We start from the raw sequence: 18,548 nt of genomic DNA on the forward strand, positions 1-18,548 counted from the left end.
AATTTAGGTTCAATATCAGGAAAAACTTAGTAACAGAATTGTGCAAAAGTGAAATGGCTTGCCTCAAGAGGTAATACATTGCCCTTACTTGGAGGTCTTCAAGAAGGGGCTGGATGACTACTTTTTGGTATGTTATTGTGATGATTCCTTTGTGTGTGGTAGGACTAGATGGTTGCTAAAGTCTAGTCCAACCCTTAAATTTTGTGATTCTGTGAAATTAGGCATCTCCTTGTGGTCAGTACACATCAGTGGTAAAAATAGCTCTAATACACATAAACAAATTTACTTCTTGATTTTAACAAATAGTGCCTTGTTTTTTTTTATCTTTGTATATGACCTTACCATGTTGTATGTGCATACTTGACACTTAAAAAAAATTTGTCATTAGATTCTTTTTTTCCTTTTTAATCTTAAGTGATTTAATTCTTACTTTATAATTAGAACTTACATTAATGAGTATACGATAAGGATGGACAGATTTTATTCCAGTGAAAACTAAATTGCATCACCTTAAGTTGCAGTATACCACTGGAACTATACAGAACCTCTGGTGAATTCAGGTATGTATCTCTCCAGTTGACAAACAGTGAAACAGTAACACTAATTTGGCAATAAGTGCTGCATTTTTAAAATCACAGATTAGAATTAACCAGTATTTTCTTCATCACTTCCCAGTGCCTCTTGAATCCAGTCACATATCAGAGAGCTTTGGCATTTTGTCAATGGAGAAATTCATGAAAGTATCTGACCATTTGAGAAGGTGTTTTTAAGAAGCTTTTTCACTGCAAAAGTAATGTAGAAATTATCTTCTAACCCTGATTATGTTCTAGGTGTATACATGGTGCAGTCTAAAAGAAAGGAATAGCTAACCAAGATACATGTGATTAAAATTTTTATAACAATTTATAAGATAGGGAAAAGACCCAATCTCATAAATTCAGTTGATCCCTAGAGCAATTCTTAAAAAATCTGGAATTCTCTAGGGCCCTTGGAACCACAAACCAAAACAAGTTTGCCTGCCTGAGAATTTTAAGACAGTTTTCTTATGTCAGGCAGAGAAATATAAATTGTTTTTCCTATACTTATTTTAAAAAAAAAGAATGAATGTCCTTTATCCTTTTGCTCTGTAGAGTCCAAGTTAAATTATATAAATTCTTTTTTGTGACATAACATATAATTGTGTAATATCGTGTCATGTTTGAATAATATAGTGGTTTTATTCTTTTGCCGTGGTAATGAATTTTCCTAAAATATCTCAAAGCTCATTGAAAAAAAATGTGAATATAGTTTTGGGATGTCTTTTTGGTTTGGATTTGTTGCTGGTGTTTTTTAGCCCTGCCTATGATTTCACACTGTAGCACTCTCCCATGTAGATGGGCAGTTTCTTCTATCTCATAGTTGTAGAGAGTTGCTTGGGGCAAATGAGAAGATTGAGTGATTTGCTTATGGTTACACCCAGCTACTGTGTGTTAGAGGCAGTACTTAAATCCAAATTTTCTTGACTTGGAGAATATCTTTCTTGTTCAGTTGTTTAAGTCATGTCCAACTCTTCATGACACCGTTTGGGCTTGTATTAGCAAAGATACTGGAGCGGTTTGCCATTTCGTTCACCACTTATTTGACAGATGAGGAGACTGAAACAAAGAGAGTGAAGTGATTTACCCAGGGTCACACAGCTAGTAAGTGTCTGAGGTCACATTTGAACTCGGGTCTTTCTGATTCTTGGCCTGCTACTGTAGCCATTGTGCCACCTGGCTGCCCTATCTCTCTTGAGATTTGAATAAATTATGGGTTCTGTCACCTCATTTCCTTGTTTTACCTTTGTACTAGGGGCATTGGTATGAATGATAAAAAAACAATAAAAGGATGAAAAGATAAAAACAACACAACATAGGAAAATGGCATGCTGCTTTTAGACATTTAATCAATCAAGCCTCTGATAGAAACACTGTAGGACTTTTTGTAGAAAGGCATGATTAGAATTGTGCAAAAACATACTTAGTTTCCCTCAACCAATTATAGAGGTAATATGTCAAGGTTTATCAAACTTTTCTTGAAGACACTGACACTTCTGACTCAGGTCCATCTACCTTAACTCTTACAATAGCAAATTCAGTGTAAACTCTCTTCTGCAAAATACTTGTCCTTAATCCCTTTCAAACTTTAAGAGTTGCTCACTTCATTCTAATATCCTAGGATTTGTATTCACTTTATATTCTTGAATAATCATGGCTTGCTAGCTGGTAAAGCTGGCTCATTTTAGCCTAAATCTCAAGTTTTGCTATTTGCTCTGTTCTTAAGGGTCTAACTTTGTCATTTGTGTTCAGAGATTTGATGGCTTTCTCACCTTGAAATGGCCATAGCCATTTCAAAAAGTAGCTTTTATGACTTATTTCCCATTATTTTCCTTCATGTACACTAAATTCCGACTAAACTAGTCTATTTGCTATTCCCTGAACTCAGCATACCACTCTCACTCCTGTGCCTTTGCACAGCCTATGATACACATTCCCTTGGGAGCTCTGCTCAATACCATCACCAACCACAATTCCAGAGGACTTATGATGAAACATGCTATCCGCCTCCAGATAGAGGGTTGATGGACTTAGTGTGCAGACTGAGTGAAACATATTTGGACATGGCCTATGTGGAAATTTGTTTTGCTTGACTATACATTTGCAATAGTTTTTTTTTTCTTGCTTTCTCAGTGGGGTGGTGGAGGAGAAAAGGGGAGGGAAGGTGGATCTTTATTTGAAAATAAAATTTAATTATATTTTTTAAATCCCTGGCTTTCTTAGGGAAGCTCATTTATCATCTCCCAGGGAAGCCTTTCCTGATTTATAACCCAATCCCTACAGTGGTTAGTGTTCACTCTCTCCTCAATTTGTTTTCTATTTATTATTAATCTTTTTTTTTTTTTTGGTGAGGCAATTGGGATTAAGTGACTTGCCCAGGGTCACACAGCTAGTAAGTGTCAAGTGTCTGAGGCTGGATTTGAACTCAGGTCCTCATGACTGCAAAGCTGGAGCTCTATCTACTGCGCCACCTAGCTGCCCCCAATCTTTTCATTTTTATTCCCCTGAAAAATTTCCTTGAGGACAGAAACTGATTTTCATTTGTCTATATTCCCAATGCCTGTCATTATGCTTTACTCATAGTAAGCCTTAATTAATACTTATTAATTTGAATAGGAAAAATTGACTCTGTCTACCTGAGATGTGATATCTTATGGAAGTAGAATGAGCAGGACTTTTGGTAACTGGTTGGATATTAGAAATGAAGGAGAAGAGCAGCTAGGTGGTGCAGTGGATAGAGCATCAGCCTTGAAGTCAGGAGGACCTGAGTTAAAATCCAGCCTCAGACCAAACACTTGACACTTTCTAGCTGTGTGACCCTGGGCAAGTCACTTATCACTAATTGCCTAAAAAAAAAAAATGAGAAAGAAGAGTCAGGTTTCTAGGTTCAAATTGGACGCAGTAAATTGGTGGTGTCACCAACAAGGAAGAACAGATTTTTTGGGAAAGAGAATAAATTTAATTTATATAAGTTAAACCTTAGGGGATGGTGAGATATCCTCATGAAGGTGACAATTGGAAATGTGGGTCTAGAAACCACAGGAGAAATCAGAACTAGAGAGAAAGATTCTGAAGTCATCTGCATGGAGATGGTAGTTGAAGCCAGGTAGGTGAATTATATTGCCAAGGGACAGAGTTTTTGGAGAGCAGAGGAGCAGGCCAAAGACAGAAAGTTACAGAGAAATCCCACACAAATCAAATACTTATTTGATCAAAGAGCTGGTGAAAGAAGTGCATTTTGATATGGGATGAAAAACAGGACATTGATAACTCAAAGCCAAAGGAGGAGTGAATACTATTCAGGAGGGAATAGTCTTTATTGCATAAGGACCTAGAAGAATAAATACTTAAGGAAGAAAAGGTCATCTGAATCTGATTGAGGTCGATTTGTGTAAAGTGGCAAGTGAAGAAGGGCAGGGTGAGAGAATGGAGGTATTAAATACAGATAGCTTTTAGATGAAGATTGGCAGTGAGAAAGGGAGAAGTGTCAAAAGATGGTTTATTTTAGGATTTCTGAGGTTCTAAGATATTTGCAAGCCATTGATAAACCAATGAAGAAGGATGGATTGATGCATGGGGGTGGAGTGGGGGGAGTCAAGATGGCAGAGTAACAAAGGACAACCTAGCTTCCCCACCAAGCCTCCACAAAGAGCTAGAAAATGCACTAAACCAACTTCTGATTAGAAATCCAAGGAAAAGGCATAATGACTTTTTTTTTCCTGCCTAAGCTGGCTTAGGGAGACAGAGGTTGGCAAGCAGCAATGGGACTGAGTCTCCAGGAGCATGTTTCATGTAGAACATTCCACTGCCCAGGGAATAAAGAAGGGCTGAAACTAGGAGATAGATCAAGAAGCTATTTCACAGTATCCCTGAACTAGGATATCAGAACAAATTCTAGAGCCTAGAAGCTCTGTCTTCCACCACCCTTTCTGGGTCACAGATCCAAGGTGGACTGCGGAAGGGACCTGCATACAGAAGTGGTAGAAGGGGAGTAGTCACAGAGGTTGTGGTGTACTTGGCCCTAAGCAAACAGTTTCGGAAAGTGTGGCTCTGATCACAGGAGCAGAACAGGAATTCATTTCTAGCCTCAAGCCCAGGCTGAAGCCTGTAGGTAGAAAAAAAGTAATTAGAAATCCTATTTCTTCCCAATAGGCTAAGGGTTGTCTATTTAAGTTTCCAACTAAGGACAAGGCAACAGATCTAAACCTAGGTCAGGAGCTTGCAGAACCCAAACCAGTAGGACTGAGAGTATTTACCCCAGACCACCACACCCTGTCACTTTGGGAGCATTGACAGTGTTCAGATCTCCAGCCTGAACTACGAGATGCAAGGAGGACAGAAGCTCAGACCAGAGATATTCCCTCCAGAAGTGTGCAGTGCCTAACTGTGACATAACAATCTAAAAGTAGGCTAAAAGAACAGGCAAACAAAATAGAGTCCCATCAGAAAGGTAGCTGGGGATGGGGAAGACGAAAATAGCTCATAGAAAATTTCTACAAGCAAAGCCTCAAAAGCACAGCTTGAACACAAATTCAAATTCAGCTAGAATTCCTGGAAGAGATAAAGCAAGGAATTTAAAAATGCTAAAAATTGATTTTAAAAACCAAATAGAGGAAAATTAACAAAAGAAATAAGAACTATGGGAGAAAAAACTGAATAGGCAATTAACAGCTCTACACAAGAGGTAGAAAACCTTACCCAAGCAACAAACTTCGTGAAAATAAGAATGGACCAAATAGAAGCCAGTGACTCCATGCGAGAACAAGGAAAAATTTCAACAAAGTCAAGAGGCTTGGGGGTGGGGGGGGAGGTACCTTGGGGAAGTGACCTTCTAGGCAAAAAAAAAAAAATTCCTAGAAAACAAATTGAGAATAAAAAAGATAATTGGATTATCTGAAAGTTATGACCAAAAGAAACACTGGACAAAATATTTCAAGAAGTCATAGAAGAAAACTGTCCAGATATATTAGAATCAGAGGGCAAAGTGGAAATAGAACCCATCAGTTACCTCCTGAAAGAAAACTCAAAATGAAAAGTCCCAGGAATATTGTAGCCAATATCGAAAGCTTCCAAATTCAAGGGAGTAAAAAAGACTGTGGGCGGCCAGAAAGGAAGAATTCAAGCAACAAAGAAGCATGGTCAGGATCACACACAGTCTAGTAACTCACTTTAAAGGAGCAGAAAGCTTGGAAAATGACATTCCAAAAGGCAACTTACAACGAAGAATAATGTACCCAGCAAAACTGAATATAATCCATTGAAGGAGTTGTGGGGAGTGAAAATGGATTCAAGGAAATGAAGAACTTCAGAACGTTTCTGACAAAAAGATTGGAACCAAATACAAATCAAGAGTTGAGAAGCACAGAAAGGTAAATATGAGTATTCATAAGGGATTAAACAAGGTTAAACTGTTTACATTATTATATGGAAAGATAACATGTATCTCCTTAGAAATCTATCATCATCAGGCATCATAAAGAAAATCTAATTAGAGGGCCTGGGAGTGGTTCTGTTACGTGTTGGTGATCATAAATGAACAGAAAGGAGAGAAAGAAGAACGAACTGGGAGAGGGAAAAGAGAAGAATGGAGGAAATTATCTCACATAAATGGGGTACACAAGCAGAAGTCTATGCAATGAGAAGGGAATGGGGAAAGCTGGGATACACTTGAACCTTTTTCATCTAAGCTGATCAAAGAGGGAAGGTGTGGATGTGGGGAAATGAGGGTAGATTAAGGTATGGATTAGCAAGAAGCAAAATAAACTTTTAAATGGGAAACAAAAATGAGAAAATTTGAGATAACAGGATATAAGGGAATACACAATTAACAATCAGAACTTTGAATGGGATGAACTTCAAAAAATGAAAAAAGGTAAATTCTCAACCAATATAGAAAAAAAAATGGAGCTAGCCACCTATACGCCAACAAAAAGGAAAATCTAAATGAAATGGTTGTATATTTACAAAAATATCAATTGCTTACATTAACAGAATAGGAAAGAGTAAATAACCCTATCTTTGAAAAAAAGAAATTGAACAAGCTATAAATGAACTCACAATGAAAAGAAACCCAAGTCCAGATGGATTTACAAATTAATTCAAACATTTAAAGAACAATTCCCATACTCCATAAACTTGGAAAAAATAGGAAAAGGAATCCTGCTAAAGTCCTTTTATGACACAAATATAATCCTGGTGCCTAAACGGGGGAACAGTCAAAACAGGAAAATATCCCAAATGTATATTGATCAAAAAAATGTGGATAAAAAACAAGGAAAATACAACATCATGAGGATTATACGCTATGACTAGGCTAGATTAATACCCAGAATGCAGGTCTGGTTCAATATTGGGAGAAAATAAATATAATTGACCATGTTAGTTTAAAAGAAAAAATATGATTTTATCAATCATTGGCGAAACAGTTTTTGACAAGATGCACTCATTCTTACTGAAACACTAAAGATTAGGAATAAATTGAACTTGACTCAAAATGGTGAGTAGTATCTATCTAAAACCAAGAGCCAGCATCTGAATTTTGATGCTGATGCTTTCAACCCTTCACTGACTCCAGCAACAGGGACTCCTTTTGCAGGTGGGCTGACTTCTAGAAGGCATATATTTTGCAGAAGAGATACATAATACATATTTGTTACTAGCCCTGGATCTAGTTGAAGTCAGTCCTCTGTTGGCTACTTCAGAAGAAGACATGAAGGCCACCACTGGATTGATGGTGGAAGTGATCACCTCAAAGTTTGTCCAGGAAACAAAAGGAAGGCACAGTGACTATCACCAGCTCCCCATTCCAGGTTCATCAGATGAATCATAGGTTCCCAAAGTAGGTGATACCACATCCTGGGTGGCACTGGAATGATCCAAGGGGTCAGTAGTAGCCTTGAGTGCAACTGGGGGGCATTGAATAAAACTAAGGGAGTGGTAGAATCATAAGGAAAGAAGAGAATTTTGAAAAACCATTAGTACATGTTTCATCTATTGTGTTACAGAGTTAAAGTTGTAATGATTTCATTATTTTCCAAATAAACACACAAAATGCAAGTTATAACCAGTCAGTCAAATCTGAGAAAGGTCTTAACAAGCCACTGTTGGCAGGTGAATGCCTCATGCATTATCGGGAAGTCCAATATGCATTGGCAGGAATATGTGTGTGTAATGACTTGCTTACAATATGGTATTATATGGTTACATGATGCAATATTGCATCATCAAAATTTCAATGCAGGAAAAATACACAAATATATTTAAAACGATAAATTGTTAAATTTAAGATGTGTCTTTTTAATATATATGTATTTTAATATATTTTTGAAATGACACAAATTTAAAAAAAAAACTGCTAAAGGATTAAAGAAAGTTTCCAGGAGAGTGCTGAGTAATTTTTTTTTATGGGGGCAGTAGGCCAAATAAGTTTGGGAACCTTTGAATAAGATAGTGTAGACTATGTTCAAATTTAGGAAGTTAGCATTTCTTCCATAGGGTTTATCCCATAATGGACATACCCGAGTTCTACAGAAGCACTTAAAGGGATACTAAATTGGCAATGTTAATGTCTTAATGAGGCATTGTTTTCACAATTTTTTTTAATCCCTCCTCATTTTTGGTAACCAATGTTACTATATTCTGTAATTGGTCTTATTTAATTTATTATGAATTAATATTAGGATACTAGATAGTTTTAAAGAATTAATAATCACAGTATTTATTGCCCTGGTAAAGCACCGCCCCCTCCACCAAAGTGAATTAATTAGAGGCTTTTCCATTAAGATTAGGGGTAAAGCAATGATGTCCATTAAAATGGAATTTTTAGCTATTGCAATAATACAAGAAAAAGAGGGAATAAGCAAAAATAAAAAGGAAGCAAAATGATCACTTTTTGCAAATGATATAATAACTTAGAAATGCTAGAGTCAACTAAAAACCAATTGAAACAATCAACTTCAGCAAAAATGCACATAATCCACATAAAGCATCAGTATTTCTGTATATTACAAATAAAATATAGCAGAAAGGAGAGAAAGCAAAATTCTATTTAAAGGAACTATAGAAAAATAATACCTGGGAATGTGCCTGGCAAGACAAACAAAGGAACTATGTGAACATAATTATAAAACACTGTACACAAATAAAGACATCTATTAATTTTGGGAAAAATATTAATTGTTCATGGATAACCCAAGTTGTCAATATAATAAAACTGAAAATAGTGCCTAAGTTAGTTTACTTATTTAGTGCCATGGCAATCAAACTTATTAAAGGATCACTTTATGGAGCTAGAAAAATGACAAAATCCATTTGGAGGCACGACGAAAGAATATCAAGGGAATTAATGAAAAAAAAAAAAGGAAGAGGGCCCACCAGTACCAGATCTCGTACTATACTACAAAGTGAACAAACTATACTTATGTAATCATCAAAACAATTTGGTACTGGGTAATAGAGATGTTGATCAGTGAACAGTTTAGGGACTTGATATATAGAAGCAAAAGTCCTAGAATCCCAGATACTGGGGCAAAAACTCACTACTGAGCTAAAATTATTTGGAAAACTTGAAAGTAGTCTGGCAGGAACTAGTTATAAACCAACATCTTACATTATACAGCAAGAAAGCTCCAAATGAGTTGATAATTTAGCCATAAAGGGTGAAATCATAAGGAAATTAGAGGTGCATAGAAGAATTATCTGTCACATCTATGGATAGAGAAGAGTTCATGAGCAAAGAAGAGATAGATTCATAGGTAAACTGAACAGTTTTGATTATGTAAGATTAAAAAGGTTTTGCACAAACATAAGAGAAACAGAATGGGTAGGGGTGTGTGGATCTTTGTAGCAAATTTCTCTGCTAAAGGTCTTTTTTCTAATATATGTTGAAGACTGAATCAGATTTATAAGAATAAGAGTCATCTCCCATTGATAAGTGGTCAAAAAGATATGAATAGGCAGTTTTCAGAAGAAGAAATTCAAGTTATCAATAGCCATATTTTTTTTTAAAAAAATGCTCTAAATCAGTGGTGTCAAATAGAGGAACTCTTGCTATTACATATTTAATTATTAACATAAAATAAACAAGAAATAAATTAAAAATATGTTTTATTTATTTTGTTAAACATTCCCCACTTATATTTCAGTGGGGTCCCACAACACCCACCGAAGTTTAACACTTCTGCCCTAAATCACTAGAAAAATACGCACAAAAAAAGCTCTGAGGTACCACCTCATACCCTTCAGATTGGTTAAGAGACACAAAAGGAAAATGAGAAATGCTGGAGGAGCTGTGGGGGAACGTGTTTTAATACACTATTGGTAGAACTATGAACTGGTCCATCCATTCCGTAAAGCAATTTGGAACTGAAACTAAAAAGATATTAAACTCTGTATGTACCTTTTGATCTATTGAGACTAGAGCTATACCCATGACCTATTAAGACTAGGTCTATACCTATAAAGAGGTCAAAGAAAGAGGAAAAAGAACTCATGTACAAAATATAGCAACTCTTCATGGTGGCAAAAAAAATGGAAGCTGAGAGGGTGCCCATCAATTGTGGAATGGCTGATGAAGTTATGGGAGCTGATGGTACACAAAAGACAAATTGATTAGATTGATCAAAAGACAAATTGAAGTATTTTTTCCTTCTTTCCTTCCTTCTTTTCTTTCCATCCTCCTTCCCTCCCTTCTTCTCTCCCTGTCTACCTCCTTTCCTCCCTCCCTTCAAAACAGGAATCACTTCTGTCAGGTAGGGGGCCTAACCAGCCAAGCAATAGATCAATCCCCATACCTTTGGAATTGTGTTTGGTCATTACTATGATCAGAGTTCCCAAGTCTTTCAAAATTGTCATTACTATATTGTCATTATGTAAATTGTGCTCCTAGTTGTGCTCATTTCACTCTGTATTATTTCATAAAGTCTTCCCAGGTTTCCCTGAAACTATCTCCCTCATCATTTCTTAAAGCACAATAATATTCCATCACAGTACACACTGGAACTGAACTATTTCCCATTTGATGGGCAGCCTTCAGTTTCCAATTCTTTGCCACCACAAAAAGAGCTATGAATCAACATTTTTGTACATCCTTAGAGTTTGTTTTGTTTAGGATAAATCCCTCAATCTACTGTCCCTTTAATTTTCCCCTTCTCTCTTCTCTGCTTCCGCCCCCCTGCCCCCAGTCCCCTCTTGAGTAAAGAGGAAATCTCAATCTCTCTCTCTCTCTCTCTCTCTCTCTCTCTCTCTCTCTCTCTCTTCTCTCTCTCTCTCTCTCTCTCTCTCTCTCTCTCTCTCTCTCATATTTCTCCCTCTCTAAAATGAAATCCCAGGACGGGATGGCCTCTTCCAGTTTTAAGTTCTCTGAAGATAAGGAAGATTTGTTTTTGTCTTTGTATCAGAACCATTTGGCTTTCACAATTTTTTTGTTGTTCAGTCATGTCTGTCTCTTCATGACCTCATTTGGGGTTTTCTTGTCAAAGATACTAAAGTGGTTTGCCATTTCTTTCTTCAGCTAATTTTGCAGATGAGGAACTTGAGGCAAACAGGGTTAAGTGACTTCCCAGGGTCACACTGCTAGTAACTGTGTGAGGCTGCATTTGAACTCAGGTCTTTCTGACTCCAGGCCACTGTTCCACCTAGCCGCCCTTTGGCAGTAATAGGCATGCTTAATTTCGGTTTATTAAACTAAATCTGATTCACACATGAATGTCAGAATTCACATAAGTGTGAATTTTGAAATGGAATTGATCCAAGGGGCTCCTGGAGCGGTAGAAACTTGAGGTAACCTTAAGGACTTTAGCCCAGAGCCTCATCTGGGCACCTAGCCTCTATGGGACTCTATGGGATCATGTGTTCTCTGATCCTCTATGAGATCTCATTGTTCCCTCATCTGTGACAGAGAATTTTAATACCAAATGTAATATGGACTGCCACAACCTCTTAATCATCCTACCAATGTCAGAATTCCAGTAATGTCATTATATTCCTACCCTTAAGAGAATATCCAGGAGAGAATTCTGGGAAGATGGTACAGTAGGTCAGAAAATTCCAAGCTGGTCCAGATTTCCCCCACAAACAAGATAAAGTAGTGCCTCAGGGTAAATGTAGAGCAGTAAAAATAAATAAAAGTAGGGTCATCCTGAGGCAATCAGAAGATCTGAAAAAAAAAATCCCAGGATGAGGTTTGGTCCCTGTGAAGAGTAATTACCTCCAGGCTGGTTCCTCTTAAACAACAAGCAGTGAGCCCTAGTGTTAGCTGGGTTGGGAGGCAGCCTCAGGAACTTTTACCCCCAGGACAGTGATGAGAATTTGGCATAAGAGCGAGGGGAAACTGAGGGAACCTCTGCCGACAAAGAACGCCAGACCCACCTGTGCTGTGGAGATGCCGCCCTGGGTGAGAAGGAACCAGCACATGCCTGCCCAGTGAGTGCAGAGGTAGTGGGGTGGGGACACTATTGGCTGTGGGCACTTAACTGGAGGCTGGTATTCTTGGTTTCAGTTCCAGGCTAGAGGGGAGAACTGAAGGAGAAGCTGAGGCCAGAGGCACCATCCCTCATACCCCAGGGCTAGAGATGATTACAAAAACTAAACTGCTACAAATTAAAAAAAAAAAAGAGCAGGCAAAGGAGAAATAATCCAATCATAGAAAGTTGCTATGGGAGTGGAGAAGACTAGAGTTTGTCTTCAGAGGAGGATACTGAAGCAAAGAAACCACCTTCTACTCCCAAAGAGTAATGTCAAATGGTCACCCAACCGGAAAAGAATTCACAGAAAACTTTAAAAGACTTTAAAAATCAAATGAGAGAGATTGAGGAAAAACTAAAAAAAAAAAAATCCAAGAAAAACAGGATTATGATAAGACAGTCAACCAATTAGAAAAGGAGATCCAGAATCTTTTTTTTAAAGGCAATTGGGGTTAAGTGACTTGCCCAGGGTCACACCAGCCAGTAAATGTCAAGTGTTTGGTCTGAGGCTGGATTTGAACTCGGGTCCTCCTAACTTTAGGGCTGGTGCTCTATCCACTCTGCCACCTAGCTGCCCCAGCAGATCTAGAATCTTAAGGAAGAAAATGACTCCTTGAAAATCAGAATTGGGCGAGGAGAAGCCAGCAAAGTTATAAGAGATCAAGAAATAAAACAAAATATTAAGAATGAAAAAATAGAAGAGAATATAATATATTCTCAATAAACACCTCATAAGAAAAACAACTGATCTGGAGAACAGATCAAGAAGTGAAAACATAAGACTAATCAGACTACCTAAAGCTATGATTCAAAAAAAAATTTTGATACAATAATATAAGAAATAATTAAAGAAAATGATCCTGAAGCATTAGAACAAGAGGGGAAAGAAGAAAAAAAAAATCCACTGATCACTACCTGAAAGAGATCCTATAAGGACAACCCACAGGAATATAAGTTAGATTCTGAAGTCCCCAGCTTAAGGATAAAATATTATGAGCAACGAGAAAAAAACAACTGAAATATGGCGGTGCCACAATTAGAATCACACAAGACCTAGCAGCAGTGACACTAAAAGACCACAGGTCTTAGAACACTATATATCAAAGAGCAGAAGAAATGGTGTTCTGGCTGAAAATATCATACCCAGCAAAGCTAAGCGTAATCCTGAATAGAAAAAAATTGCACATTTAATGAACTGTCAAACTTTCAGGATTGTGTTTACAAAAAAACCCCACCAAACCTCAACTTAGTAGAAGATTTGACATACAAGAGCCAAGAAGAATATAAGGTACTAATTCTAAGGGACTCAATAAGGACAAACTGTTTACTTATTATATGAGGAAATGTAAACTGTATGTCTAAAATTATTATTAGTAATTGGGTAGTTCATAAGAAAGACCGGGGTAGACCTGAGGATATGATTTTAAAAAGTAAAACCATTTAGGAACAACTAAAAAGAGGAATTATCTTATATAAATGAGGTGCAAGAGGAGGAACTGACACAGGGGAATTAGATGGGGAGGAGGCCTGGTAGTTCTAGAAACCTACTTTTATCAGGAATGCATTCAATAGGGAACAAGACATACATACCTAGAAGAGTATAAAAGTCTTCTACATTCAGAAGGAAATAAAATGCTAAGGGGATAAGGAGTGGGGAGAGGATAAGGGAGGGATCTTTAGGAGGAGAGGGTGAGGGAACAGGTTAAAGAGAAGTATAGAAGGGCGTTTAGATTAATGGGAATAGGAGGACAAGGGAGGAACCCTTGGAGCGGGGGTAGGTTAAGTAATAGGATAGCAAGTAGAGGAGTCAAGAGAGATAGGAAATAAGAGATATGCACAAACATAAAGAACAGGAGTAGACTTTGTTAGGGAAAATTTCTTAGGGTGGTAATCATGATCTCAGACAAAGTTAAGGCTAAAATAAATTTAATCAAAAGAAAAATAGGGAAACTATACTATATCTCTGCCATATTTATGTGTCAGCCATATTTATCAACCTTGTTTCAGATTATTCAAAATAACTAGACAACATAAGGTTGGAATATTGCTGTGGTACAAGAAATGATGGTTTGGTGGACTTGGAAATATATGGAACATCTTGGGCTTATGAAGGAAGAGGTTATCCATTCTCAGAGAAACAGGACAAATAAGTATAATATGGTCTTACATAGATGTATATGAATGTATATATCTATATGTGAGTATGATTATAGATATCTAAGTACATATATTTGTAAATAAGTGTATGTATGCAAAGGTATATGTATATTATATATTTTTTGTGTGTGTGCATATGTCTATATGTGTATGTATATATATATATATATGTATGTGTGTGTGTGTGTGTGTGTGTTTATCTGCACTTAATTATAACCTGTGGGGGTTGCAGGGGGCAGGAAGGGGGAAAAAGAAGAAAGTAAAAAGAGCACAGCAGAGAACAAAAGAAAACTTAACAAGTAAGGAAAAAAAGACGGATAACTCTCAACACAAAGCATAATATTTATTAGATCGGCTTTCTTGAAATTGAAATTTATTTCTGTATATTTTATATCCCCTCTTATATCCTGCTGTGCACATGTCAATGCTTTTACCCCTTTTCTTATTTTATATTTGTTTCAATATTTAAGTTTATAATGTTTCTTTTTCTTTTCTTGTATATTTAAGTTTTAATATTTAAGTCTAAAATAAATTTTCAAAAAAAGAGAGAATATCAATTAAGTTGAGCTAAACCACACCTTAAGCCCCCCAAACCCTCCAATTTTGAAGATTTATTTTTGCTCTAAGGGTTGAATAAGAGATTGATGTAAGTCTGGAGGTTTATAGTTATCATATTCACTATATATGAACTTACAGCTATCATATATTACTTTATTAGGTTCCAATAATTCCCTTTTAATATCACAAAAAATTTTAAGCTGTTTTTGAGAAAGAGAAATACTAGTAGAAAGAATGTTAAGTAAAAATCTCGTGTGATTTTTAGAAGGTCTGATAAATTTTATTTGCTAGCCAATTTATTGCAACAACTTGAGAGGATTGACAACAATTTTGTCCAGCCCTACTGTGATAAATGAGACTTTGCTGTTTTAGGTGAAACCTTTTTGGGACCCTGAATGTACTTTTCAAGCTTCATTCTTAAGTTTGTTATATCCTTGGGCAAACCCTAAATGACTACTTTAAGAAAAACACCAGCAGTAAAATGGGAGTGACATTTGGAATCTAAGGCCAGTGGATATCTATCTGTCCCTGAGAATAAAGTTGGGAGGGCAATCTTGGGAAGGCTAAGGTTGGACTCTCAATTCATTTTCCTATACAAGAAATCTGGCCACTTGGTTCCATATACTTGGTTGCTCATAGTCATTCTGAGTCTTGGGCATAGTCCTTTAGGACCCATACTGATATATTCAGGGCCCTGTTTGTAGCAAATATCTCTAACCAGGGCAAGATAAATTGTGATTTAAAAAATTACAATTCTCTTACTGTTTTCAATCTGATATTATAGTCAAAACTTGTTCTCAATGATATGTGATCTTTAATAATTAAATTCACCCAAAGCTATGATTATTAGAACTTGCTGTTTAAAATCTTATGGGATTAACTGAGTCTGATTCCAGCTATGATCATCAAGATGAACTGCAGGTGAAGGTCTCACAGTGTAGGCTGGGAGAACTATTCTTGGGATGGGCTGAGATAGGATTACCCTGACTTGATTTCCCCAGTATAACATTTCCTCTTGAATTGAAAGTATCCCACCATTGAAGCCTGGCTCAATGCAATTTGCAATCTATAGGATTCTTGCTTGGGATTGACATGAAATTAGGGGACCATTTTCCCCTTATTATAGCTATATTCCTAATTCTCCTTTTGTGGCAAATTTCTATAATCATGTCAGGTGTTCAGCTAATATTAATTACATAATTAACAACAACATTAAATATTTATCTCTTAGGCTAATACTGGTGCTACATCTAAGCTACTATAATAAGATGAAGGTATAAGATTTGAGCTATTTAGTCTTGAATTTTGGTCCTTTCTGTATTCTAAACAACTAAGTAGATGAGTATTTGGCAGTGATATCTGCCTGTTACTGGTGATATATTTGTGTATAAAATAAGGTCCTTAAATGTTTCTAAATAATATAAGGCTAATTGGGTACTGATGCAACAGTTTATGGGACCAAGCTGTTTTCTAATAATTATTAAGACTAAATCAGAAATACCTTGGGATTTGTTTTGAAGAAAATAATTTCAGTGCAATCAGTTTCCTTAGAAAGGAGTAATTAAGAAATATTTTATGTTACCCAAATGGGAAAAGTCAATTTTCCTTCAGCTTATTATTTAATTTGGAATTACCATCTGAGTATTGAGCATATCTTGAAGTACAAACATGTTTTATTATAAACAACTTATTTGATATGCACTGTTTTGAAATTGATTACTCAGTGTATTTATATATCCTATCCTGAAGAATATATACAATTACAAATTTTGTTAAAATTAACATGGCAACTTTTAATTGATTTAGAGTTGTGTATTAGAGGTCATTTTCTTATAAAAAGTTTTCTGTTATTAGTTCCTTAGCAGAATCTCATCCTCCGGGGGGGAAATGAGCAGCTAAAAATTAAAAGTTAAGAGGAAATACTAAGTAAACAAAATTTTATTTTTGGTGAATATTTTGTTTTAAAAAATAACAAGATCAGATAATTATATATGCCAAATATAAGAATTGGGTTCAGAATTTTCTGATTTTTCAGTTTGTATTTGAATTTCCTAAATATACCAACATGACAATTTGCTAAGCTACATTACAAGGCAAATATAGGTTAAAAAAAACTGAAGTTCTTTCCCCTTCTGGAACTTGAATTTGAGGTGAAAAATGAAATAGATGAACACCAGGAGTTAAATGATGGTGGAGTCTCTACCAACTTAAAAGGCACCTTTTAGCCTTAGCCTACATAACTCTATGACAGATTATCAAATTTCATAACTAAAATGACTCATTCTACCAGTTAGATCCTCATAGATTCTTTTTAGTTCTCCTGTCACCCTGTTGTTGGCAGTGTCCAAAATAATCTGGTTTAGGTTAAGATGAGGAACAGCAAGGAGTATAGAAAAATGTAAATTCTCTGGTCTAGAAGTTTCTAATTTGATGTTCTTATCAGGTTTGAACTAGTTCTCCACTACTTGAACTGGTTATTTGCAAAAAGAAACTTGAATCATATTAAGATCTATTGTGTAAGAGATTTTAAAAGAAAAAGAGATCCTGGAGAAGCAAATTCATTAGAAACTGCTCTGAAGTCCCATCTATACCAGAAGTCCAGGAGAGATCTCTAGAGGACCAGAGGACTGCATCAGATGATGTTTTTAGAAACGAGAAAGCTGTATGAGATGAAACATGTGGGCCTTAAGATATAACGGTAGAGCACCAGCCCTGGAGTCAGGAGGACCTGAGTTCAAATCCAGCCTCAGACACTTGACATTTACTAGCTGTGTGACCCCGGGCAGGTCACTCAACTCCACTCATTGCCTAGCAAAAAAAAAAAGATATAATGGACCAATGAAATGGATCCTTCTCTTTTTATTTCTTTCTTATGCGCCTCTGTACTGTGTAACACCTGCTTGTTTGCTGGAGATTGCTCCCCAAAAACTCTTGTCAATGCCTTGGTCAATCTCTCTTCCCTTTCTCCATATTAGTGAGTGTCATACATGATTCATTGAGAAGACTCTGCCTTCTCAGAATCAGAGGGGGGAATGACAGAAAATTGTTAATACCAAACGTAATATGTATTGGCACAACCTCTTAGTTTTCCTAGCAGTGTCAGAATTGCTATACATTCCTGCCCTTAAGAAAATGTAGATTAGGTTGAGCTGAGCCATAGCAGAAGCCCCCATCCTAGAATCTTTCTTTGTAAACAAAGCCAGCTGGAACCAGACCTGCCCCCTCCCCCCCAAGTAGCGCCTGAATTCCTTACCCCTTGTTTTGGGATCCATGGCATGGTGGGCAAAACAGCCAGAAGGAAGTGGTTTTCCTTGCTATGATTGACAAGGGCAGCTGGCATCATCTCATGTGACCAAACCTTGCTACCTCATACTATCTCCTCCCTTCCTAAAGCTGTAAATAACCTAAATCAATTGTGCTCCAGCACCCAGGGAACATCCTCCCAGGGTGGCAGGTTTGCTATCTTATTTCAATTAAGAACACTTTATTCCTCAACTCTTGACCTTAATTTATTTCAGGACAACATTTATAAAAGAATGCCTTGGCTTAAACGAGTTTTGTCCTAAGGTGCCGCTTTCTGCCCGAGAAACACAAGCTCATCCCAGCTGGGCTCCTAAATCCCTCCCCCGCTCCCCATATCCTCCCCGAGGCAAGAGCATAACTCTTCTCTAGCCATAGTTTCCGTTTTCTGGCTCTCAGCCAATGGCGTCTCACTGAACTGGGAGCCACTATCTATTGGCTGAGGCGAGGGGTGTGGTGGGCCGCCTCCTTGGAGGTAAAGGAGACCGTTCCGAGC

The 18,548-nt window shown here is 36.9% G+C and overlaps 1 long non-coding RNA gene across 1 annotated transcript; it reads right to left on the bottom strand.

Moving 5' to 3' along the window:
• Window positions 1–459: 459 nt before the first annotated feature.
• On the bottom strand, window positions 460–18,403 carry LOC144458196 (uncharacterized). The gene is made up of 2 exons (XR_013487756.1): window positions 18,006–18,403; window positions 460–1,634 (listed from the first exon to the last, which is right to left on the bottom strand). It is a non-coding gene; the product is annotated as an uncharacterized LOC144458196 (long non-coding RNA).
• Window positions 18,404–18,548: the final 145 nt, after the last annotated feature.

The sequence above is a fragment of the Phascolarctos cinereus genome, unplaced genomic scaffold, assembly GCF_003287225.1.
Source record: "Phascolarctos cinereus isolate Bilbo 61053 unplaced genomic scaffold, phaCin_HiC Scaffold_726;HRSCAF=1367, whole genome shotgun sequence".
NCBI lineage: Eukaryota > Metazoa > Chordata > Mammalia > Diprotodontia > Phascolarctidae > Phascolarctos > Phascolarctos cinereus.